We start from the raw sequence: 25,759 nt of genomic DNA, 5'->3' as shown, positions 1-25,759 counted from the left end.
CTGGGTTAACTCACTCATTATGATCATTTCTAGCTCAATCCATTTATCCACAAATTTCGGGAATTCCTTGTTTTTAATAGCTGAGTAGTATTCCATAGTGTATATGTACCACAGTTTCTTTATCCACTCTTCTACTGAGGGACACTTAGGCTGTTTCCATGTTCTGGCTATTATGAATAAGGCTGCTATGAACATGGTTGAGCAAATTTTCTTGTTGTGTGCTGGAGCATCTTCTGGGTATATTCCAAGGAGTGGAATAGCTGGGTCTTGAGGAAGCCCTATTCCCATTTTTCTGAGATAGCACCAGATAGATTTCCAAAGTGGCTGTACTAGTTTGCATTCCCACCAGCAATGAAGGAGTGTTCCTCTCTCCCCACATCCTCGCCAGCATGTGGTGTCGCTTGAATTTTTGATCTTAGCCATTCTGATGGGTGTAAGATGGAATCTCAGAGTTGTTTTGATTTGCATTTCCCTGATGACTAAGGAGGTTGAGCATTTCTTTAAGTGTTTCTCAGCCATTTGATACTCCTCTGTTGAGAATTCTCTGTTTAGTTCCAAGCCCCATTTCTCAATTGGGTTATTCGGTTTGGTGGTGTTTAATTTCTTGAGTTCTTTATATATTTTGGATATTAGACCTTTGTCAGATGTAGGGTTGGTGAAGATTTTTTCCCAGTCTGTAGGCTGTCGCTTTGTTCTCTTGACAGTGTCTCCTGCCTTACAGAAGCTTCTCAGCCTCATGAGGTCCCATTTATTAATGGTTGACATTAAGGCCTGGGCCGTTGGTGTTCTGTTCAGGAAGTTGTCTCCTGTGCCAATATGTTCCAGGCTCTTTCCCACTTTTTCTTCTAAGTGAGTTAGTGTCTCTGGTTTTATGTTGAGGTCTTTAATCCACTTGGATTTGAGTTTTGTGCAAGGTGACAAGTATGGGTCCAGTTTCATTTTTTTACACATAGACCTCCAGTTAGACCAGCACCATTTGTTGAAGATGCTATCCTTTTTCCATTGAATGGATTTGGCTTCTTTGTCAAAAATCAAGTGACCATATGTGTGTGGATTCATATCTGGGTCTTCGATTCGATTCCACTGATCAACCAGCCTGTTGCTGTGCCAGTACCATGCTGTTTTAAGTACTATTGCTTTATAGTACAGTTTGAGATCAGGTATGGAGATTCCTCCGGAGCATCTTTTATTGTACAAGATTGTTTTAGCTATTCTGGGTTTTTTGTTTTTCCATATGAAGTTCAGAATTGAACTTTCAATGTCTTTAAAAAATTGTGTAGTTATTTTGATAGGGATTGCATTGAATCTGTAGATTGCTTTTGGCAGGATGGCCATTTTTACTATGTTAATTCTCCCGATCCATGAGCAAGGAAGATCACGCCATCTTCTCAGGTCATCTTCAATCTCTTTCTTCAGAGTTTTGAAATTTTTTTCATACAAGTCCTTCACTTGCTTAGTTAGGGTAACTCCTAGATATTTTATATTGCTTGTGGCTAATGTGAAGGGTGTGGTTTTCCTAATTTCTTCCTCTGCAAGCTTGTCATTTGTGTATAGGAGGGCTACAGACTTTTTTGAGTTAATTTTGTATCCAGCCAATTTGCTGAAGGTGTTTATCAGCTTTAGGAGTTCTCTGGTGGAGTTTTGAGGGTCACTTATGTACACTATCATATCATCTGCAAAGAGGGATAATTTGACTTCCTCCTTTCCCATTTGGATCCCCTTGATCTCCTTTTGTTGTCTTATTGCTCTGGCTAGAACTTCGAGTACTATATTGAAGAGATATAGAGAGAGTGGGCAGCCTTGCCTTGTTCCCGATTTGAGAGGAATTTCCTTGAGTATCTCACCATTTACTTTGATTTTGGCTATTGGCTTGCTGTATATAGCCTTTATTATGTTGAGGAAAGTGCCTTGTATCCCCGATCTCTCTAAAACTTTAAACATGAATGGGTGTTGAATTTTATCAAATGCTTTCTCTGCATCCAAGGAGATAATCATGTGGTTTTTTATTTTCAGTTTGTTTATATGATGGATTACATTGATGGATTTCCGTATATTAAACCATCCCTGCATGCCTGGAATGAAGCCTACTTGGTCATGATGAATGATATCTTTGATGTGCTCCTGTATTCGTTTTGCAAGTATTTTATTTAGTATTTTTGCATCTATGTTCATAAGAGAAATTGGTCTGAAATTCTCTTTCTTTGTTGAGTCTTTGTGAGGTTTAGGTATCAATGAGACTATGGCCTCATAGAATGAATTTGGTAATTTTCCATCCATTTCTATCTTTTGGAGTAGCTTGAAGAGTATCGGTATTAGCTCGCCCTTAAAGGTCTGGTAGAATTCTGCACTGAAACCATCTGGCCCTGGGCTTTTTTTGGTTGGGAGACCATCGATGATTGCTTCTATTTCTGTCGGGGAAATGGGACTATTTAACTTGTTTATCTGTTCTTCACTCAACTTTGGCAAGTGAACTTGATCAAGAAAATCGTCCATTTCCCTTAGATTTTCAAATTTTGTGGCGTATATGCCTTCAAAGTAGGATCTTATGATTCTTTGAATTTCTTCAGTGTCTGTTGTTATGTCTCCCTTTTCATTTCTGATTTTGTTGATTTCAATACTGTCTCTCTGCCTTTTAGTTAGTTTGGCTAATGGTCTGTCTATCTTGTTGATTTTCTCAAAGAACCAGCTTTTGGTTTTGTTGATTCTTTGGACTGTTTTCTTAGTTTCTAATTTGTTAATTTCAGCCCTGAGTTTGATAATTTCCAGGCGTCTACTCCTCTTGGGTGTTTCTGCTTCTTTTTTTTCTAGGGCTTCCAGTTGTGATGTTAAGATGCTTATGTGCGATGTTTCCAATTTCTTTTTAAAGGCACTTAGTGCTATGAATTTTCCTCTTAGCACTGCTTTCAATGTATCCCACAAATTTGGGTATGTTGTTTCTTCATTTTCATTGAATTTCAGAAACTCCTTGATTTCTTTCTTTATTTCTTCCCTGACCCAGGTGTCATTTAGCAGAGAGTTGTTTAGTTTCCACAAACGTGTAGGCTTTTTGTTATTTCTGTTGTTGTTGAATTGCAGCCTAAGAGCATGGTGATCTGATAGGATACAAGGTATTATTTCAATCCTCTTGTATCTGTTGAGGCTTGCTTTGTGACCTACGATGTGATCAATTTTGGAGAAGGTTCCATGGGGTGCAGAGAAGAAGGTGTATTCTTTCTTGTTTGGGTGAAAGGTTCTATAGATATCTGTTAGATCCATTTGACCCATGGCATTGGTTAATGATGTTATTTCTCGGCTTAGTTTCTGTTTCAATGACTTATCCTTCAGTGAGAGTGGGGTGTTGAAGTCTCCCACTATTATTGTGTGGGGATCGATGTGTGGTTTAAGCTTTTTTAGGAGATCTTTTACATATGTGGGTGCCCTTGTATTGGGAGCATAGATGTTCAGAATTGTGATGTCATCTTGGTTGACTTTACCTTTGATAAGTATGAAGTGTCCTTCCTCATCCCTTTTGATTAATTTTGGTTGAAAGTCTATTTTGTTCGATACTAAAATGGCTACACCTGCTTGCTTCTTGTGACCATTTGCTTGGAATATTTTTTTCCAACCTTTTACCCTGAGGTAATGCCTTTCATTATGGGTGAGATGTGTTTCTTGGATGCAGAAGAATGTTGGGTCTTGTTTATGTACCCATTCGGTTAGTCTGTGTCTTTTTATTGGAGAATTGAGGCCATTGATGTTGAGAGATATTAATGACCAGTGACTGTTAAGAGTCTTAATTTTGATGTTGTTTCCAGTCGAGCGTTTGTGTAGTTGTGTTTTTGCCATGGGATAGTTATCTATTTCCTGGGTAGTTTTGGTTGTAGCTTGACCCTTTGGGATGGAGTTTTCCTTCTAGTACCTTCTGTAAAGCTGGGTTTGTGGATAGGTACTGTTTGAATTTGTTTTTGTCATGGAATATTTTGTTTTCTCCATCAATGGTTATTGATAATTTTGCTGGGTAAAGTAGTCTGGCCTGGCATCTGTGTTCTCTTAGGGTTTGCAGGATCTCTGTCCAGGCCCTTCTGGCTTTTATGGTCTCTGCTGAGAAGTCAGGTGTAATTCTGATAGGTTTACCATTAAATGTTATTTGGCCCTTTTCCCTTGCAGCTTTTAATATTTTTTCTTTGTTCTGCATGTTTTGTGTTTTGATTATTATGTGGCGGGCAGTTTTTCTTTTCTGGTCAATTCTATTTGGTGTTCTGTAGGCCTCTTGTATGTTTATAGGCATCTCTTTCTTTAGATTGGGGAAATTTTCTTCTATGATTTTGTTGAGAATAGTTTCTGGGCCCTGGAGTCTGATGTCTTCTCTTTCTTCAATGCCTATTATCCGCAAATTTCTTCTTTTCATGGTGTCCTTAATTTCTTGGATGTTTTGTGTCAGGAGTTTTCCAGATTTGGCATTTTCTTTAATGGTTGATTCAATATCTGTGATTGTATCTTCTAGCCCTGAGATTCGTTCTTCCATCTCTTGGATTCTGTTAGAAAAGCTCACCTCTGTGTTGCTCGCCTTCTTCTCTGAGGTCTCACGTTCTCGTTTTTCTTCTGTCTGTGTGTTTATCATTGAATCCATTTTCATTTTCAGATCTTGAACTGATTTTTTGATTTCTTTCATCTGATTTTTTGTATATTCCTGAGTTTCTTCCATTGCCTCTTTATAGGTCTTCAGAGCTTGAACCGTTTTAGCTATTTCTTTCATCTGGTTGTTTGCATTTTCCTGCAATTTTTCCAGTTCCACTCTATGTGCTTCTTTTATGTCTCTCACCTGTTTGTCTGCGTCTTCCTGCATTTGATTACGAATTTTATTTGTTTCCTCCATTATCATCCTCATTACTAAGGATTTGAGGTCATTTTCTTGTATTTCCGTTGTATTTGAGTTCTCTGGGTGGTTTTCTTTGGGATAGCTGGAAACTGGAGACGCCATGTTGTTTTGGGGTTTTTTGCGTATGCTTTTTCGTTGTCCTTTAGACATCTTGCCGTCTTTGTTTTTGTTGGGTAGCTTCCAGAGTTGAATGGAGGGTGTCTGATGATAGATTCACTTGTTTTCTTACGATTTCCCTAGGCTGCGAGCTCAAAGCTTCACTGGTGTGGATGTTAGGAGGTTAGCCCTGTTGTTCTGGTCTCTCACAGCCAGTGATCCTCAGTCCCTCTCTGCTGTGGATCCTGCAATTGTTCTGGGTCTCTGAATGAGCGTTGGGTCAGGCCAAGGTATCCACAGCCTTCTGTGTTCCCTGCCAAGTCCAGCCAGGAGCACTGGGACCGAACCACGGGCAGAACTCAGCTAGATTCTCAGGGCCTGAACCGTCTGCCAAGCTCAGCTAGGGATTTTGGGCCCAAAATGCACACAGGGCCCAGCCAGAATTTTTGGGCTGGGACTACGCACCAAGCTCCACTAGGGCCTTTTGGCCCAAAGTGCGTGCTGTGGTCAGTTATTGACTCAGGGCCCGAACTGACCACCAATCTCAGCCAGGAATTCTGGATTCAAACTGTACACTGTGTCCAACCAGAGTCTTAGAGCTGGTGGAACCGAGAGCTCTGTCCAGCCTGTGCCACAGCAGGAGAACTGCGGCTGCTCTGAGTTAGCGCCAGTAGTGGAACAAGTGCTCCACCCGGACTGTGTCACCGCAGGGGAGCTGCCGCTGAGCTGAGGTGGTGCCTAGGATGGAACCGCGCACGTCACCAAGCCTGCGCCACAGCAGGAGAACTGCGGCTGCTCTGAGTTAGCGCCAGTGGTGGGACAAGTGCTCCGCCCAGACTGTGTCCCCGCAGGGGAGCTGCCGCTGAGTTGAGGTGGTGCCTAGGATGGAACCGAGCACGTCACCAAGCCTGCGCCACAGCAGGAGAACTGTGGCTGCTCTGAGCTAGCGCCAGTGGTGGAACAAGTGCTCCGCCCGGACTGTGTCCCCGCAGGGGAGCTGCCGCTGAGCTGAGGTGGTGCCTAGGATGGAACCGAGCGCGTCACCAAGCCTGCGCCACAGCAGGAGAACTGCGGCTGCTCTGAGTTAGCGCCAGTGGTGGGACAAGTGCTCCGCCCAGACTGTGTCCCCGCAGGGGAGCTGCCGCTGAGCTGAGGTGGTGCCTAGGATGGAACCGAGCACGTCACCAAGCCTGCGCCACAGCAGGAGAACTGCGGCTGCTCTGAGTTAGCGCCTGTGGTGAAACCAAGTGCTCCGCCCAGACTGTGTCACCGCAGGGGAGCTGCCGCTGAGCTGAGGTAGTGCCTAGTGTGGAGCAGCGTGCTCAACTACGCCTGCGCCACAGCAGGGGAGCTATGGCCACGCTGAGTTAGTGCCTCAGGCAGAATTGTTTGCTGGGCCGGGCCAATACCCGGGACTCTGGGGCCGAACTGTCCGCCGAGTCCAATCTGGGTCCAAAGGCTCCACGCGACCCAAATCCTGCCCCGAGTCCCCTCTCCCGCAGCAATTCCCACCAGCCACCACACCAATCGCCTCCACCGGAAGGCTATGAGCTGCAAACCTCAGCCGCCGCTGCTGGTGCCGCTGGTGCTGCCGCCTCTGCCGCTGCCGCTCCGATCAGAGAAAAACCACGCTCCTCCCGTGTGCAGGGGCACGCAGGTCCTCCGCACCCTGGTCCCTCCGAACCGTGGAGCACTCCCGCTGCCGTGATGTTCGGACCTCGGTGTTCCTGGCTCAGAAATCTGTGCAATTCCCTGAATTGTTCACTGGAGCCTCCAAACGCGGTCCACATTGCTCGCCGCCATCTTGGATCCCCCCCCTTTCTTGTTCTTTCTGAGCTCTGGGCTGGTTCAACTCAGCTGTTCTGGCTCAGACTCTTCTCCCAGCTGATTTATTTAATCTGGCTTCTCTCTTGGCCCAGAACTGCTCTGCTTGGGCTCAAACTAACTCAGCAATCTGCTCTAACCTTCTGGCTTCTTCTCATTTTCTGGCTCATTAAGTCTTCACCTGAGTTCTCTCTCTGCCACCCATATCTTTATTTCTGGCCTGGTAAAGCTACCTCCTCTCTCTGAAAAACTGCCTCTTTCTTCTCCCCTCTCATGAGAGTTGGGCATATCCTGTTTTGTCAAATCTTCTCTGATTCATCACCGTTTTCTGCCACTCAATTAGACATCACTCTCAAACATGGGTGCTTCCTTCTATACACTAACTTTACCTTCGTTTGGGATTAAAGGCATGTATCACCACACTTGGACCTAAGCTTTTCTTTACCTGATACTTGCTCTATACCAGGCTGGCCTTCAGCTCAGAACTGTTTGCCTCTGTCTCCTGGATTAAAGGCATGTTTGTATTCCAGCTGGATCCCACAGACCTAGAAGATCTTTGGATGTGAGCTCTTGCCAGACCAGCTATGCCCTGAATTAACATTTCTCTACAGCAATTTGATATGATGAGGATACAAAATTGTCTGTGTAGCCCACAGAGGATGGCAGCATGCTTGACAACATGACTCGCGGTTGTCCATGAGTGGTTTTGTGTCTCTCAAGTAGATCAGGACTTAACTTCCACTTGTGTGGAAAAGAAATGCAGCTGTCTTCCAGGGGTTCTCACATTGCAGTTGCTAACATGTTTGGTGCTTGGAGTTCAGCTGCGTAAGTTGTGGTAGTCATGAAACGGGATGCAGATCCTGGGAGCAAGGAGAATGCCCAGGCTCCAGCTCTGTGTCAGTCCAGAGAGAAGAGCCACAGTTGCTTTGGCAGAAAGTTGCAGCTGCCCACAGGGTACATTTTAATACAACCATGGAAAGATGACAAGCTTGGAAGCTAGTGGGATTTGAGTTTGCAACTGTACAACTTGGTAGCAGAGTTATAGTCACCGGGAAGTGAGTCACACTGAGTACCTGATTCATACTTAGTCTTCAGCAAAGGACTACTAGCAGGATGGAGTAGAGTAAACACACCATTTCTGGTGCATTAGGAGATCCCGATGCCTCTGGGGAATTGACCTCTAAGGATGAAACACAGCAAAGCTTTATTTGACCTTAGCCTAAAAATGCCTCATAATTAGAATATAAACCCCAGATAGAACTCTTCATAGCTAGCCACTGTGGAAACTTATCTTCTATGTGTCTAGTTATGATGTTAAACACATTTAGGTCAAGTGCCTAGAATCTAACAGAGAACTGACACCTTTGCACTTTTAATATTTTAGACTGAGCAATTTATGCTCTCAGTGCTTTCTTGTGCATTTGAGATATTTGGATTCATTCCTACTCTCTGCCTACTAGATGCTAGGAACACTCCTTTCTCTCCCTGCACGACTACCAAGTGTCTCCACATTCCCAGAATTCCCGTTGTGGGAAATAAAATCATATCTGGTGAGAACAGCTTTTGAATGGAAATGTCTCACTCAATTACAGTACTGTTTTTATTACTTTTAACTTGAGTAATTGAAAAAAAATTGTGTGCAGTGTGTGTGTGTGTGTGTGTGTGTGTGTGTGTGTGTGTGTGTGTGCGCGCGCACACATGCATAGGTATAAGCATTCTATGGCAATGTATGAAAATCAGAGGACAAACTTGGGTGTTGGTCCTCACCTTCTGCTTGGTTTGAGACCAGTTTCTTTGTTGTTAATCATTGCCTGCACGGGGGGAGATGAGCCATGAGCTTCCGGAGTATGAGAGATACATACTGTTGCACTTTGCGTCCTGGGAATCTGAACTTGACTTCTCATACTTGCATGGCAAGTGCTTTACCAACTGAGCCAGCTTGTAAGCTTCTCTTTTTTATATACACGCAAAACATTTACTTAGGCAATGTCTAAATGCATAAAAGTAATTTCAGAAATTAAATTCCAGCTGGTGCACGCCTGTAATCCCAGCACTTGGGGAAGCAGAGACAGGTGGATCTCTGTGAGTATAAGGCCAGTCTGGTCTATGAGTCTAGGACAGCAAAGGCTACACAGAGAAACCCTGTCTCAATATATATATATGAAATTAAGCTCCTACTATGTGCCACACTCCTAGAATGTGCTTTGCCATTTAATATGCATGGTTCTTGTGTGTGGAGTGTTGTGTGTTAGTGTTATTATCCTCACTTATAGACAAGAAACTGCTTCTTAGAGGTCAGATAATTTCTAGGCAAAACACAGATGTGGTAAATAGTAAAGCTGGGAAGTGAAACCACAGTTTTCTCACTTCAAAGCTTTTCTTCCCATATGGTATGTGTAGAAACTTTTTTTTTTTTTGGCATTAAGTTCAAAGACTTATCAACATCTATGAACTTCTAGCTAGCTGTAGAGAACAGAGCCACAAGATTAAGTGCTGTGCACTCAGTTTAAAAAGGCCCTATATTTACCCTTTTACCCTTATGTATGTGAAACAAATGGGAAAAATATCTTCATTATGAGAAACATATGCATTGCCTTCAAGGAGGTGCCAGATTTCCTCACAGAAATGAGAAACGGAAGATGGTCCCAGACTCAGAAAATCTTCTGACTGAGCAAATAAGATTCATCAGGCAACCCCACCACCACCAAATGAAACATTTTAGCATGTACAGGAAACACAATATAGAACTGTTTAAATGTTTAAATAAAGAGAAGCATCCTTGGACAGTATCATAGAGAAGATCTGATAAGAAAACAGGGGGACAAAAATATGAGAGAGAAGCTTGAGACATTTCCGTGATAGATGAAGAGGCTGGATGCTTATCTATGATTAGCTCATATGTTGGTGGACCACAGCCCACTGACAACTCTCAGGAATAGATGGAACAAAATTATGGCCTGTATTTGATTCTTCCTTTTCCAAGTCAGGAGCTCTGCTCACTTCTCGCTATAGCCAGAGGTCAGATAGCCACATAGAAAGGGCATTCGTTACAGGCACAGAATAGTCTTCTGGGACATGACTTTGGCTTATTTAGAGTCACAGATTCTTAGAGCTGAAAGTCACCCAGACTCGCCATTCTGTTTTATACACGCGGAAAATGATGCTGTCTAAAGACAGAGCGAACTGCTGATGATCTTGCGGTTGGTAAAGAGCAAGGGTCAGAGATGGCCTCTTGAATGTTGCTCTTCTATACTTACTCTGCATCTAAGAGTTGCAAACCCTAATCAATATCCAAGGGTATTAATATCCAGTACTTACAGAGTTTGGCTTGCCCCTGAGCCCTTAGACTGTATGACAGAAAGTTACGATGATTTTTCGGACTACAGTAATAAATTGAAAGCTTATGAGAAAATCAAAGTGAAGAATCATTCTGAGTAGTAAGGCTCCAGTATCAAATGTGTCACCAACATATTTCAATACACTAGGTGGCAGCAAATGGGTATTTAGTTGTATTTAGTCAGTAGACTGGCAGACTGGAAAGAAAATGAAACTAACAGTTTGGGTCTAATGCTGCCTGAATAATGTCTCCAGGAGGGTTAATCTGATGCTTTCTAACATGCATGGCAAAGCCACAGCTCTTCTTGTAAGTGTTCTTTACCAAAGTTGCCCCTTAAAAACAGTTAGTGGTAGACAGCTCCAGCTTAGAGCTGTGCAGCTGCAGATCCCTGGGGAGGCATGGCCATACACTATGCATTTCAAGAATGGTTTCCCTGAATATTGGAAAGAAGGTAACAATCAGAGACAGGAATGGACAGACATGAAAAGACATTTAAGGGAGCATATTGCAGGATATGCCCCAGAATCATAGGATAGCAAAGACTGGCTGTGAATCTTGGCAAAGGAGATATTTGAAATTAAGTAAGATTAGAGTCTACACATTCATCCACAGGTACCAAAAAGATTATGTAGTGTCTCAGGGTGGTGCTAGTAGGTGATCCATTAAGGGATAGAAAAAAATATTGAAATATATGTTTATGTGCTATTTATCTCACATAGAAAAGTAAAGAAAGATTTCTAATATTGCAGATCAGATTCACAAATATCTTTGCTTTGCCTGCATCCATGAGCCACATGTCACATTTGCTATGAGTGGAATTCCACAGAAAGAGTGGGGGGGGTCATGATTCCCAGTGTTTCTTATCTCTTCACATAGCAGAGTTTTTCAGGCTCTCCTCGGCTGATTTAAAGGATATACAATCTTAGGGGATATGGTGCTGCTCAGCTATAATCATCTTATAACAAATAAGTGGCCCAAAAGATCCATGCAAAGAAATATCAAATCAAAGGCAAACTAGTAATGCAAGTCCATTAACAACCAGAAAAGAGCTGGTTGGATGTTTTTCTTTAGCCGTAGAACAAGCTCTCATGAGCTCCAGGCAAACCGGATGAAAGGTAACCTCCAAGCCAGAAGAGGCTCTGATGTATTTGAATAAAGATTGACTCCTGTTCTCACTATGGATAAACTTCTAACTTGATGTGTGCTGGAACACCTTTAAAATAACACATTGAGAAGTGGGTTATAGGCTCAGCCTTCAAACTGCTGTTTTATAAACCACTTAAATGAGAAGTCTCCCTTCCCAAACAAATAAACTTGTTAAGGTGCATTGCAAGAAGCATTCTGCTCTATAAAATATCAAACAATATTATTTGTTATAATAAAGACAACAAAAACAATATTTGTATAATAAAGAATATTAATTGGTTCAACTATATACAATATATACATACACATATGTATGCATATAGAATTCAGGGCCTTGTACATGCTTGAAAAGCTCTCTACTTCTGAATTATATCATCATCCTATAAAGTTTATTTTTATGTATGTCTTATGATAAACAAAAATCTGAGAATACTATTTATGTGTAAGGAATTTTTTTTTTATTTTTTATTTTTTTATTTTTTATTAATTTATTCTTGTTACATCTCAATGTTTATCCCATCCCTTGTATCCTCCCATTCCTACCCCCCCCCCCCCATTTTCCCATTATTCCCCTCCCCTATGACTGTTCCTGAGGGGGATTACGTCCCCCTATATATTCTCATAGGGTATCAAGTCTCTTCTTGGCTACTTGCTGTCCTTCCTCTGAGTGCTACCAGGTCTCCCCCTTCAGGGGACATGGTCAAATGTGAGGCACCAGAGTACATGAGAAAGTCATATCACACTCTCCACTCAACTGTGGAGAATATTCTGACCATTGGCTAGATCTGGGAAGGGGTTTAAAGTTTACCTCCTGTATTGTCCTTGGCTGGTGCCTTAGTTTGAGCGGGACCCCTGGGCCCAAATCTGCCTATCATATTGTTCTACTTGTAGATTTCTAGGACCCTCTGGATCCTTTTATTTTGCTGTTCTCCCATGCGTCTCTCATTTAGAGTCCCAATAGGATGCCTTCCCCTCTGTCCCAGTTTCCTGGTAAGTGAAGGCTTTTGTGGGACATGCCCCTTGGGCTAGTATGCAGATATAAGTGAGTATATACCATTTGATTCTTTCTGCTTCTGGGTTAACTCACTCATTATGATCATTTCTAGCTCAATCCATTTAATGTGTAAGGAATTTATAAACATGTAAATGGTGACTATGTGTTAAAGTATTTTTACTAATGAGATATACAATCCAAATTTTTGTGATTTATGATATTTTTATACATCCATATATATATATAAAATGAAGCAAGAAACCTAGACACTATCAACCTTCTGCATTTGTCCATTTACATTACCATTACAAAATACCTGAGGCTGGGGAATTTATGAAAAAAAAAAGAAGTTTATTTATCTTGAAATTCTGAGATTCAAGATCAAGACTTTGACTTTTGTTCATCTTTTGTGAGGGCCTGGTGGTGGATGGCAATACAGGGTTCCGAGTGTGTAGGTGAGAATGATCTTATGGTAACACAGGAAGCCAGAGAGACTGAGGAGTTAGTGCTTCATTCCCCACCCCCCCAGAAAACCTTTGTTGAGAATAAATTGTGATCTCCTGAGAACTATATTACTCCCTTCCAAACTGAGGATCCCAACAGTCAACCTTTTACTAAACACAGCCTCTTAAAGTCCTACCACCTCATAATACTTGGGACAAAGCTTCTGACATGAGTAGTTGTGGAGACACACAATGTAGAAACAATAGCACCATCACAGAAAACAAACTGTCAATTTGTTATTTGAACATTTCTGTTTTATTCTCCTGAGCATTTACACCTTCCTCAGTGTCTCCAGGTATACATTTATGTGCACAGGTCCAAGATGTAGAGTCAAGGTATTTGTTCCCTTCTAACGCTCCAGATGCCTTCACCCTTAAAGGCCTGCTCTGTGGGCAGTACCTATTAAAAAGGAGGTACCTGCCCATCAGATAAAACGCAGCTATGTGGAAAGAAAGGGAGCAGACATCAGAGCACAGCACTACTCTAGTGTGAGCCAAACACTTTTCTTACCAATAAATCTTCCCAGATTAAGTAAAACAATTCTTGAAATTGTCTCCAGTATTTTGTGCTATATAAGGAACAGCTTAAGTAAAAGTTTTGCATAGGTATGGAGAAACAAGTGTGCTGTTACAAGGTGGACACATGGAGACTTTCTCTTGCAGATGAGGAGTTTCTATGTGTGGCTCTGATGATTTCTTTGCCTCCTTGACTTCCTTTTTATTCATTCTTTCCTCCTCTTCTCTGTCACTTTCTTCTTTCCTTTCCTTGTTTGGGGAAGGGTCTGACTATGTACCTTTGGATGGCCTATAACTCACCATGTAGGCCAAACAGGTCTTAAACTCTCAAAAGTCTGTGTGCTGAGTGCTGGGATTAAAGGTGTGTGCCACCATGCCTGGCATCTTTCATTTCTTTATACAGCTTTATTGTTGGTTGTGATAGTTTACACAAACTCTACTAGAGAAGGATTATGCCCTTCTTGTGAGCCAACGCTTGGCATATGGATCCAGGAGGTCTTAGCCAGAGCTAGGCACCGAATCACCACTGGGCACATAGGCTCTACCCTAGACCTGCTGAGTCACTCTCACTGGTAGGCAGGGTAGCATTCCTTGTCTTTATTCTCTCTTCTTAATTTGTATGGCTTCAGGTCTTAACTCTTGGGCAGAATGTGCAGTCTGGCAGTTGGAAAAGGAGAAGAGTCAAGTTCAGAGGCTTCTCCATTGGAGTCAAGTCAGGAGACACTCACACTCGACCTGCAGTTAAACTCACATTATGCTGTGAGATGTAAGGCTTAAAGATGTGAGTTGTAAGTAAGATGTAACACAACCTGTGGCTATAACAGGAAGTAAACAGTAGAATTGGTTGGTGTAAAGAACAGACTTTGAATCATCCTTTTGAAAAAAGGCTGTATGAGGTCATTGAAATGTGTCTGCCTACACAGGGGCAAGTATTGCTCCCATGCATCTCAGTGCCAGAAGAAGAGACACCAAGGATGACTCAGGACAACTCAGATTAAGGCAACTACAGGAGAAGTCAGCATTATTCTCCCTTACAGATGCGGGATTAAGTCTTTGAGAAGTTGAATAGCTTACTTATCTTCATTGAGCTAGTAAGGAGAAGACATGGGATTTAAATAAGATCTCTAGAATTCACCAGTGAGTTTTCAACTGCTTCATCTACTACCTGTATGGTCCTAAATTCAGGCTACTACTAGTAAATGGATGAGGAAAACAGTAAAAGCACGGAGAAGACAAGGAAGGAGAGGGCTGGCTAATGATCTGGCAAAGGGCACTATCAGCTATTTACTTGGACCATTAATAGAACCCAGTGTTTTGTTAGAATGTAGGGGAGTAATGAACCTTTCTAAGCTGATGACTTAGTAACCTTGAAACTGTAGGTCAACAAACAGGAAACAGGCACTTAATTTGGAGTAGGACACAGAGTTCCTGTCTCGGGGGAAATTTTATAGAATGTCAGCTGTTGTGCTTCACGTTTCCATCGAATGCCCCCAACTCCCCAGAGCGATGGCCCAGCACTGATTCAAGAGCAGTGTGTGTCTTTGTCTTTGGAGCTACAGTGGCCACTTCTGACACCAACAGATGCCCTGGGTGGTTTCTTCCCATGGTGTAATTTTTTAAATATAACTTTATTTACAGATCCAGGCAGGTCTGAGCACCAAAGGCTAAGTGCGGTTGTTAGTCCCCGTGCCGACACAGCTAAATTGGATTAGCTAGCATGCTCATGAAGACGTTCCACAAGGTCAATAGTACTTTCTCTCTCTCTCTCTCTCTCTCTCTCTCTCTCTCTCTCTCTCTCTCTCTCTCTCTCTCCCCTCTTTTTTTGTTTTGTTTTGTTTACACTTCTTCACCTACGAACGGGGACTGCATGAACAAACCTGGGTTTTAGAAAAATGCTGGGAAGGAACATGTATACTCTGAGTGAGAGGCCTTCTTTATTTGATTCTAGAAGGCACTCTTCTCTCCCACAGCATGGATTTGCTCCAGATCAATGGAATGGGTATGGCAAGAGTAACATTACAGAATTATTGTGAGGGAAGCTCTCAATAGTTCCAGTTTAAGAAGTGTTTATCTAGCCAGTGGATAGGACATTCTCCACATTGAGTGGAGAGTGGGGACTGACTTCCACACTAACTCTGGTGCCCCATATTTGACCACATCCCCTGGATGGGGAGGCCTGGTGGCACTCAGAGGAAGGACAGCAGGCTACCAAGAAGAGACTTTATACCCTATGAGCATATACAGGGGGAGGAGGTCCCCCTCAGTCACAGTCATAGGGGAGGGGAGTAAGGGGAAAATGGGAGGGAGGGAGGAATGGGAGGATACAAGGGATGGGTTAACAATTGAGATGTAATATGAATAAATCAATAAAATATATTTAAAAAAAGAAGACTAGAATAAAAAGAAGTGTTCATCGCCCCTCATCTAGGAAACTTGGCTACTGTAATCCATGTTTTAAAGTTAATTCTGACATTTTTTCCCCAGATAACAGATAATGAGCACTGTAATTCATCAGGTGTGGTAGCGATCTTTTTGGTGTATTATCTTGGTCAGTTCTCTTACTTAAGAGTACCAGAGGGGATTTGGTTTGAAGACTGGTAAAGATATGAAAACTTGGACCCAAAGATGGGGAGCACCATACCTAGGAAATTTTACCTCAAAGCTCATATTTTCACCTTTTTCCTAACACTGTGTGAGTTTAGGGAACAGTTTCTATAGCAAGATCAGGTAAAGAGGCTGTGGAGCAGAGCGGTGAGTGGGGATTCCAAAGTTAGAATGCCTGGGATTGAACCTCAGATCAGCGTGTCTTAGCTGTGTATGCTCCGGACAAATCACTTCTCTTCTCTGCCCTAGTCAAGTCTTCTGTCAGGTATAGAAAATCACATCTGTCTTAGAGGCTTGCTATGGGGACTCTTGCTGTTTAAAATATGTAAAGTGTTCAAACAGAGCAAGATAGAATATTAAAGGAAAAACATTGTCAAGTGGTGAGTCTGGAAATGAATCTGTTTCTTGATCCTTTCAACACATACAAAACTTCTTACAAGTCTGCATCAGATAACAGTTCTACTGGTGTTTCACCTATCAGCCCCACGGCAGTGTTTTCTTTATGTGACAACTTCAGACTCTTTGTGATACATATGGTACCAAGACATATGTTAGGTCCCTGAAATCGCAGGGCAAGAAAAAGGGAAAGTGTAAAAGCATGGTCTTTACAATCAGACCAGAGAGTCTATCTGATTTTCAGCTGTACCACAAGAGGGTGGTTTTATAGTCTGTAATTTAGAAATTTATACTATAGTTGCTATGTCAGATTTATTTTTAAAGGCCCCAAACCTCAACTTCAAGACACAAACATTTGAAAGGTCACAATTTAATACATTTGTCACAAATAATCTGATGTAAATTCTGGTACTTTCATTTAATCTCTTAAGGAGTGGGACAGAGGCACTATTTCACTTACTTTTTATAATGAGTAATCTCATCAAGTTCAAAATTTAAATTTTCTTCTATAGCACCCCAAATCTGGTGGTTTATGAAGTAGAAAGAAAAACGCAGCATTTGCATGTGCCTCAGTACAAACCACAGTGAGTTACATGCCCAAAATATTCTGTAAAATTTAAAATAGTGCATTTATAGTTTGTGTTTTTCTGGATAGCTTTTGAACCAGAAATGTAATGTAAGAATGAGGCAAATAGACTATATATAGCCTTAGCATAGGCACAGCTCATGGAAGCGAGGTCACAGTAAAGTTTACCAAATAAAACGTCTTTCCAGCTTAATAAAAAACATCATCCGTATTTTTCATAGTGGTCCCCCCTCCAAGTTATTGGACAAAGATGAAATAAGGGGACGAGGTAGAGCTGGAAGAGCAGCGTGGAAACAGTGATAACAGACCTGCATGTCATCTTTAGAGGGCTTTGCCTCCTCCTCAGTGGGCCTTAGAAGCTTTGCAAACATCAAGGATAGTCATGTTCCACCTGGTAACCTCTCAGCCAGTGAGGAACTGTCTCTACCATGGTGAGGTCTGGCCACCTCTTTGCTTGCTCATTCTCTTAGGTTCTCACCTTGAGTCAAGTGCTGAAGGATGCATTCTTAAAAAAGGATGTATCCACATTGTTAAGCAAGGCATGACTATATTTTATTACCTTCAAAATCTCTTTTATTAAATATTTTTCTTTGACTATTAGTTTCACCCCAGATTTCCCCTCTCAGGTCCACTAATTAAGGTACTGTGCTTTAAACAACTAATTTAAATTCAATCATTGATATTATTTTAAAATACTTATATTCTGTTTATATAATTTAAGTTGATCTTTTATTTGCTTTGAGCTTGTCTCCTAACCCAACCTCTATATTTTTTTGCCTCCTCCCCTTCCCTTTTATGTTTGGCCTTCTTTTTTACTCTAGACAATTTAACTTCTACTCTCATGTCACCTATACATATGTAAATTTAAGTCTATATATAAATTATATGAATTACAAATGAGAAAAGAATACATTTTTTTGTCTTTCTGGAATGGACTGGATTTGCTTACATGTTATTTTCCAGTTGCATGCATTTTACTGTAAATTGACATAATTTTGTCATTCTTTATGGGTGAATTAAATTACATTGTATATATGCATATACCACATTTTCTTTATCCATTCCTTTGTTGATGAGCCATGAGGCTGATCCCCAAATGCAGCTATAAAATTAATACCTACTTATAAAACTATCCTGAAGGGCCCTAGATGCTGGGCTGTGTGTATGTACGTCCTCTTCTTCTCTGTGTTAGTGACATATTAATGAAACAGTATAGCACGTTTTCAGAGCTGGACAGTAAACAGAAGCAAGACAACCTCATGCTCAGTGGAAATTCTTGTGCAAACTGTAGAGTAGGCAGCACAGATTTTCACGGAGAGAGGAACAACTGGAGCCTCAGAGGTTAATTGACTTGTCCAGAGTCCCAGGTTAGTGTGTAGCAGTTCAGAGCTGAGGCCCAGTCTCTCTGATGTGGTCTGGATGTTTGGTCAGGCTTCTGAGATGGCTCCTCTCTTTGAGCTTCATCTTTCAAACACCTCATTGCACTTTAGGAAATTTTCAGAATGGGAAGGCTGTCACCACTGTTCAAGAGACAATTAGCTCTGGGTAATTTAAGAGATGGGAGCCTAAGGGCTGATGACATTGCAGCTTATTGGTTTGTTAAGGATGTCACAAAGTAAACAAAGTAAGAAACCAGTCGCCTTCAGGTAATTGTCCTGTAAGCTGCGACTTAGGTACAAGAAATATTTCTACTTCTATTTTCATATTTCTGTTTTCCTTCTCCTCCTCTTCCCCCTTCTCTTCCTTTAAATTCAGAGCAGAACAAGAGAATAGAGTAAGAAAGAAAACTGAAATCTAATATTTCCATGTTAACAGGGGACGGTGAGGAATCTATTCTGAGGCTTAATATGAGAGATGAACAGGTCTCTAGTAAAACCCAGAAATAAAGACAAAGCCAAGGAAACAATATTCCCCCCTCTACTCCAAAACATATATAAATTCATATTCCCACATATGCACACCCTTTGAATGGCTGACTATGGCCTCCTTTACTTCAGAAAATAACCTCAGCACCTGTTTATATGTCTGAAAAATTTCCTGCCGGGCTGATGAACCATCTGAAGAGACGCCCAATGTCCTTGCTATGGCAATCAAGTCCAGACTGCCAACTTCTCCAACCCTTGTAGGGTCTTCATAAGTCTTTGCTACACCTGATGCACAGGAGCATGGGATGAAGACACAAATACTCCGTGTTGACAATAATCAGGGATCCAACAGTACATGCCTTAGAAGTGGTGGGTTAGGTCACACAAGGCCAGGACCTTCGACTATGCTCTTTTTACTTTAAAACATATTTTTTGTTATTGTTGTTGCTGCTGGAAATCTCCAGTCTTTAATTAAAAAATGAGATAAGTCATTTAAAGTCAAAATTTTAGCTTATGTATCAATGACCTGACAAATGCATTTGGTATTAGAAATACCCCAGACAAGATCCATTGCTATGATGTCTAGAGCCACCAGATCTGTCTGTTGAAGAGGAAAGAAAACTGTATTCAGGCAAGAAAACTTTAAACCAGAACTCCATTAATGCATGCAGGGTTCTTTTGTCAGGAGACAGGGGCAAAGCAAGCTAGGGAGCTGGTCTATCTCCCTGTGACTTCATTTAAGTCAGCAAGCTCCCCTGCTCTATACGTGAACTTTATATAAGACTCGTAGGAGCACATTCCCTGTAATTTCACTCTGGCCCTTGATCTTATATTGTTAACATACTGTGATGCATCTGTTGTGATGGGTCAATCAGTCCTGTTCGTGCTGAAGAGGGCCACGATGGCATCTTAAGCTGTGTACAACGAAGCTCAGTGTCTTCTATACAGACAGTTCTCGGCCATAATGTTATAATTACAGCATTTTTTTCAGCAGCAGCACCCATACACTATAATTATAGCTAAAGCTAAGGCTATGTTTACAGTGTACTAAAAAGGGTGACATTGTTTCATTTTAAGTGATCCATTCACTTCCTCTGCTGGCATGCATAGTAATATACTGAAATACATAGTAATGGGAGAGTCATGGTCCTAATACGGTTTTCTGAACAGCAGTTTCAGATACTAAGAAGCTAAAAGATGAAAACAAAACCCTTAAAACCCCTAAATCCTAAATGAGAATCTACACACAACGATTGCCAGTCTGATGCCACAATGACTTGATATGAGAGGCCAGGGTGGGCAAGATTGTGTGGACTAGCATGCTGGTGGAGACTGTGGGCCTCATGGTTCCCTCACTTGATCTGCCTTATCATGCAGGCTATGGCTGAGCTCCTCTTGTATGTCTATAGCAGTGTTTTCTCCTAGGGTGTGAGCATATCGATCGCCACTCACCCCGTTACAGAGAGCGTTTGTACCTCAGACACACTCATTCCCATAAAGACATAGTTTATTTGTATCCTATTATGATTCAGACATCCTTCAAAATTCTAAGTAAATAGTAAGAATAAAATAGAGATTTCTGCTCTAGAAACCTGATTCTAATGTACATTAGACTCTCACCCTTTGCTTATGAACCTGGGTGAGTGAAAAAAGAGCTTTGTCTTTGGTAGTGAGTGAAGTGGGCTCATCCATACTGTCTTGGACACCAACACTTCACTAACAATTTCCCTTCCTCCTTCCTTCCTTCTTTTAAAGTTAATTTCTCATACAATATATTTTGATAATATTCTTTTCTGCAGTTCCTCTCAGATTGCCCCAAGCTCCCTACCCATCCAGTCCTTTTTATTTTTTAACTCTGACAATTTCACACACATATATACTGAATTTGGGTCAATTTCATTCGTTGTTACCCTCTCTCATCTCCTTCACCCCCCCCCCCCCATGGATAGCCCCTTTCTAACAAGCCTCTTCCTTCTTTGATGACAATTTTATTTTTATTTTAATTAGGGTCGCTTGCATGAACATGAGCAGATATTGTTTACTAGAGCATGGGCAATTTATCAGTTGTCACACCAGTGAAGAAAATGACAGTTCTCGCTCAACACTCATTAACAGCCCATAGTCTTTCAGTGAAGGGCACATACTTGTCTTCCAAAGGCTCTGAGAAAAGAGCTTTGGATTTGTCAATTTGAAAATAGAAAATGGTTATTATAATGGCAGAGCATTTAGCTGTAGAAACAAGCCTCATCTCTTTTATTCCTAGGAATAATTCCTAGTAGAGGGGAGGGAGCAGGTCAACATTCTCCTAGGAGTCAAGCGCTATGATAAATATTTTACAGAAGTGTCCAAGAGCAGCCCCATGGAGACATGGAAGCAAGTCACCCAGGCAGGAGCTGCCTCTCAGCTTGTGGCCCTATCTTTTCCATCAGGTACCCCAGCTTTGTGGAGACTGGAGAGCTCCTCGGGCCTCCTCTTTTGGTGCTCCATCTGTAAGTGGATAAACTAAGTTCTCACCAGACTGACATGGTGATGGGGCTTCTTGGGCTACCAAGCCTTGCACGTCATTCTGGATGTGAACAGCAATTGAGAGAATTCGTAGCACTGAAGTTCTTTTTAAATATTTTTTCCTCAAAACTGTTTGAGACTTAAGAAATGTTACTCAAGGGTAGAGATATACTACCCTAGAGGCAGGGGCATTTCTATAACCTTGCCAGTGACAGAAAAAGCTGGGCAGTAAATGGAGGGAAGGGTAGATAGGGCGCTTTCCATAGCCAGGTGACCTCAACCCTGAGACTGTGGTTCAATGGAAAAGGGGCAGAATTTCAGAAAGTTATTTCAATTCATGGGAACGAAACTTTCTGTTACAGTAGGAATGGCATTGGGGTTTCTCTGTCCCTCTGAGGACTTACTAGTGTGGGGTATGCCTAGCACAACTTCATGGTGGCAGGTGTACAAAGCAATATGTGCAAAAATCCCTACTCAAGATGGATCAAATGCACACACATAAAAGATCAAACTTTAAGCTGTTGTTAAGAACCACTGAAGTAAATCCCTGTGGTCTTGTGATTGACCAATATAAATCATATACTGTGGATCATGAGAAAATATATGTCCTAGAAGCCATACATTTAAATAGCTTTTTAAAAAGATATATAGCCTCATTACTAAGGTACTAGGTCTCTGTGTAGAAAACAATCACCTCTTGACTCTTTTTTTGTTCAACTGCATATTGTCTCATTGGCATGCTTGCCACTAGGTACTCAAGCACTTGAAAAGCAATGCTGGCATTTATGCTTCAACTCTTTATTAAACCCATACATCTTTCAAAATATGTAGTATAGATCCTTTCTCAGTAAGCACTGACATTAACTTGTATTAACTATATGACATACCCAAGGAAGATTAAATAGTTTTTCTTCAGTGTATAACTGTATATTACCTAAAAACCAAACCAAACCCTGTTTATCATACACGGTAGCTACGTGGACCAAAGGCCTTTCTGGAACAATAGATGTAGAGGTTCTGTCCCATCAAGACATAATCTATACCTACTATATAGGATCTAGGGCTCACTGGTGATTAAAGAATTGGGTGTGAAGCCGCAGGACTAATGCATCAGGCAGTACCGAAAAGGTCATGACCAACTGTGGGCTGCACAATCACTAAAGAGCGCCCACTACCTACTGGGACCACCTAGGGCAAGAGAAAATTTATTTTGGATCTTGTCCTTGAACATGTATGCTATATTTTAGCAGAAAAGTCCTGCTAGGTGTCTGTATTTAGAGTACATGCAGGCACACTATAATTTCTAGGGAAGTTAGGGAAGGGCTTAAACATAAGAAAAGTGTAATCACTTTCTATTGTTTTACCCTCCTCCTCCTCTGCCCTGAAAAAAAAAAGAAGAAAAGAAAGAAAAGAACATACTACACACACAGAACCAGAAGAACCTTCATTTGAGAGGTTTCACTAACAGTGGCTGGCACATGTGCAGAGAGGGGAATAGTTTTCTAGTAAGTAATGCTAAGTATAGATTTACACTTATGGCTTGGAACACTGTTAGGAATTAAAGGAACACTTAAAAATGTTATGACTGGATATTTATCTTATAAAGAGTCTTTATTTCCCGTCCATGCTAACATGTATGTCATGATGATTGTAGTCTTTGTTTAGGTATTTGAAGTTGGAAAAGAGTCATTGATAAGTGAATATTGACATGGCTGTTTGAAGAATTATTTATTTATTTATTTTCTTCCTGATGCAGGGTCTCAAATAGCTCAAGTTCACCCTGATCCTGCTTTGTAACGGAGGCTGGTCTTGAACCACTGGCCTTTATGTTGCCACTTCCCAAGAGCTGGGATTATAGGCAACCCTCACTACACTAGTTTTGTCAACTAAGGATGGTTATTCTGCACAGCAACCCCAGTATCTTCTATACTCTCTACTGGTCTGTAAGAGGGCCGAGTAAGACATCCTCTCTGAACTTCCGCTTTCCTTGTATAAAGTCTGTAGTTCTACCTGCCTTCCTGCTGTTTCTGAGAAGCAAGGAAGAGAGATGGGAAGCATCACCAGACTGCGTGGCATCCTCTGGAGATTTGGACTGCATGTGAGTCATGAAGAGTTTACCACTCATTTGGCTTCTAGAGAGAGCCAACATAAACACAGTCTCCTTAAAAACAATCACTAGAATCTGTGTTTACTTACTGAATCGCTGACTGAACCCTTTATAAACAAGTAGACTGTCAAGAATTCAAAGTCAGCTTCAATGTCAGAGCCCAGTCAGAGCTGCTCTCCAGTATATGGCCAGAGCTCAAGTCCCTTGTAACACAGGAATTCCCTGTGTTCCATCTACTGCACAACGTACAGAGCCACACTTCCTTTGTGACACAACTCTTTTAGTTGTACTGATGGGCAACAGTTTTTTTCTTTTTATTGAAAATACATTTTCCCCCTCACATAATATATCCTGATTAAGTTCTCCTCCCTCTACTTCTCCCAGTGCCCCCCTACTCCCATCTGGAGCTACTCCCATTTCTGTCTCCAATTAGAAAAAAATACATGCTTCTAAGATATAATAAAGTAAATAAAATATATGAAAAAATACATTGGAATAATACAAAACAAATGGACAGAAGGAAAAGGCACAAGAAACAGATAAAGATGGAGAGAAGGATTCGTTCGCACACTGAGGAATAAAAACACTAAACTGGGAGCCATAGTAGATACACAACAGGCCTATGGGGTGAAAAGGGAAAAATAAAAACATATAAATAATCAAAAAGATAAAACTTTAGAAGTGGATATGCTGTGACATGACACTCTGAACAAAAGACTTCAAAGATGCCTTTGAGTTAGTTTCCCGTAGCTGTAGTGCTGGGTGTGCAGCCTGCTCATTGGAGGAAACTAAATTACATCTGCAAGTAAGGCAACTAGTTCTCAGTGTTGAAATTGTTCAGTAAGGAAAGAATGCTTGAAGCTGAGAGCAGCTGAGCTTTTGTCAGAGCAGCGGTGGGTGGGCTGTACCAGGAGTAAGGCTTTCTTTCTTTCTTTTTTTTTTTTTTTAATTAATTTATTCTTGTTACATCTCAATGTTTATCCCATCCCTTGTATCCTCCCATTCCTCCCCCCCCCCTTTTCCCATTATTTCCCTCCCCTATGACTGTTCCTGAGGGGGATTACCTCCCCCTGTATATTCTCATAGGGTATCAAGTCTCTTCTTGGCTACCTGCTGTCCTTCCTCTGAGTGCCACCAGGTCTCCCCTTCCAGGGGACATGGTCAAATGTGAGGCACCAGAGTACGTGAGAAAGTCATATCACACTCTCCACTCAACTGTGGAGAATATTCTGACCATTGGCTAGATCTGGGAAGGGGTTTAAAGTTTACCTCCTGTATTGTCCTTGGCTGGTGCCTTGGTTTGAGCGGGACCCCTGGGCCCAAATCTGCCTATCATATTGTTCTACTTGTAGATTTCTAGGACCCTCTGTATCCTTTTATTTTGCTATTCTCCCATGCGTCTCTCATTTAGAGTCCCAATAGGATGCCCTCCCTTCTGTCCCAGTTTCCTGGTAAGTGAAGGCTTTCATGGGACATGCCCCTTGGGCTAGTATGCAGATATAAGAGAGTATATACCATTTTATTCTTTCTGCTTCTGGGTTAACTCCCTCATTATGATCATTTCTAGCTCAATCCATTTATCCACAAATTTCGGGAATTCCTTGTTTTTAATAGCTGAGTAGTATTCCATAGTGTATATGTACCACAGTTTCTTTATCCACTCTTCTATTGAGGGACACTTAGGCTGTTTCCATGTTCTGGCTATTATGAATAAGGCTGCTATGTACATGGTTGAGCAAATTTTCTTGTTGTGTGCTGGAGCATCTTCTGGGTATATTCCAAGGAGTGGAATAGCTGGGTCTTGAGGAAGCCCTAATCCCATTTTTCTGAGATAGCACCAGATAGATTTTCAAAGTGGCTGTACTAGTTTGCATTCCCACCAGCAATGAAGGAGTGTTCCTCTCTCCCCACATCCTTGCCAGCATGTGGTGTCGCTTGAGTTTTTGATCTTAGCCATTCTGATGGGTGTAAGATGGAATCTCAGAGTTGTTTTGATTTGCATTTCCCTGATGACTAAGGAGGTTGAGCATTTCTTTAAGTGTTTCTCAGCCATTTGATACTCCTCTGTTGAGAATTCTCTGTTTAGTTCCAAGCCCCATTTCTCTATTGGGTTATTCAGTTTGGTGGTGTTTAATTTCTTGAGTTCTTTATATATTTTGGATATTAGACCTTTGTCAGATGTAGGGTTGGTGTCGCTTTGTTCTCTTGACAGTGTCTCCTGATTTTTTTTTTTTTTGGTTTTTTGAGACAGGGTTTCTCTGTGTAGCCTTCGCCATCCTGGACTCACTTTGTAGACCAGGCTGGCCTCGAACTCACAGTGATCCGCCTGCCTCTGCCTCCGGAGTGCTGGGATTAAAGGCATGCGCCACCACGCCCGGCGAGTAAGGCTTTCTTACCCTTGGCAGTGGAAGTGCGGCCAAGG

General features: G+C 41.6%; 1 protein-coding gene across 1 annotated transcript in view; it reads right to left on the bottom strand.

Annotated features, from left to right (window-relative positions):
• Positions 1-25,759, bottom strand: part of Ghr (growth hormone receptor) — a 243,728-nt gene that overhangs the window by 50,036 nt on the left and 167,933 nt on the right.

This window comes from Acomys russatus, chromosome 30, assembly GCF_903995435.1.
Source record: "Acomys russatus chromosome 30, mAcoRus1.1, whole genome shotgun sequence".
NCBI lineage: Eukaryota > Metazoa > Chordata > Mammalia > Rodentia > Muridae > Acomys > Acomys russatus.
The sequence above is the reverse complement of the archived record's forward strand: the minus strand, read 5'-3'. Positions and strand labels throughout refer to the sequence as shown.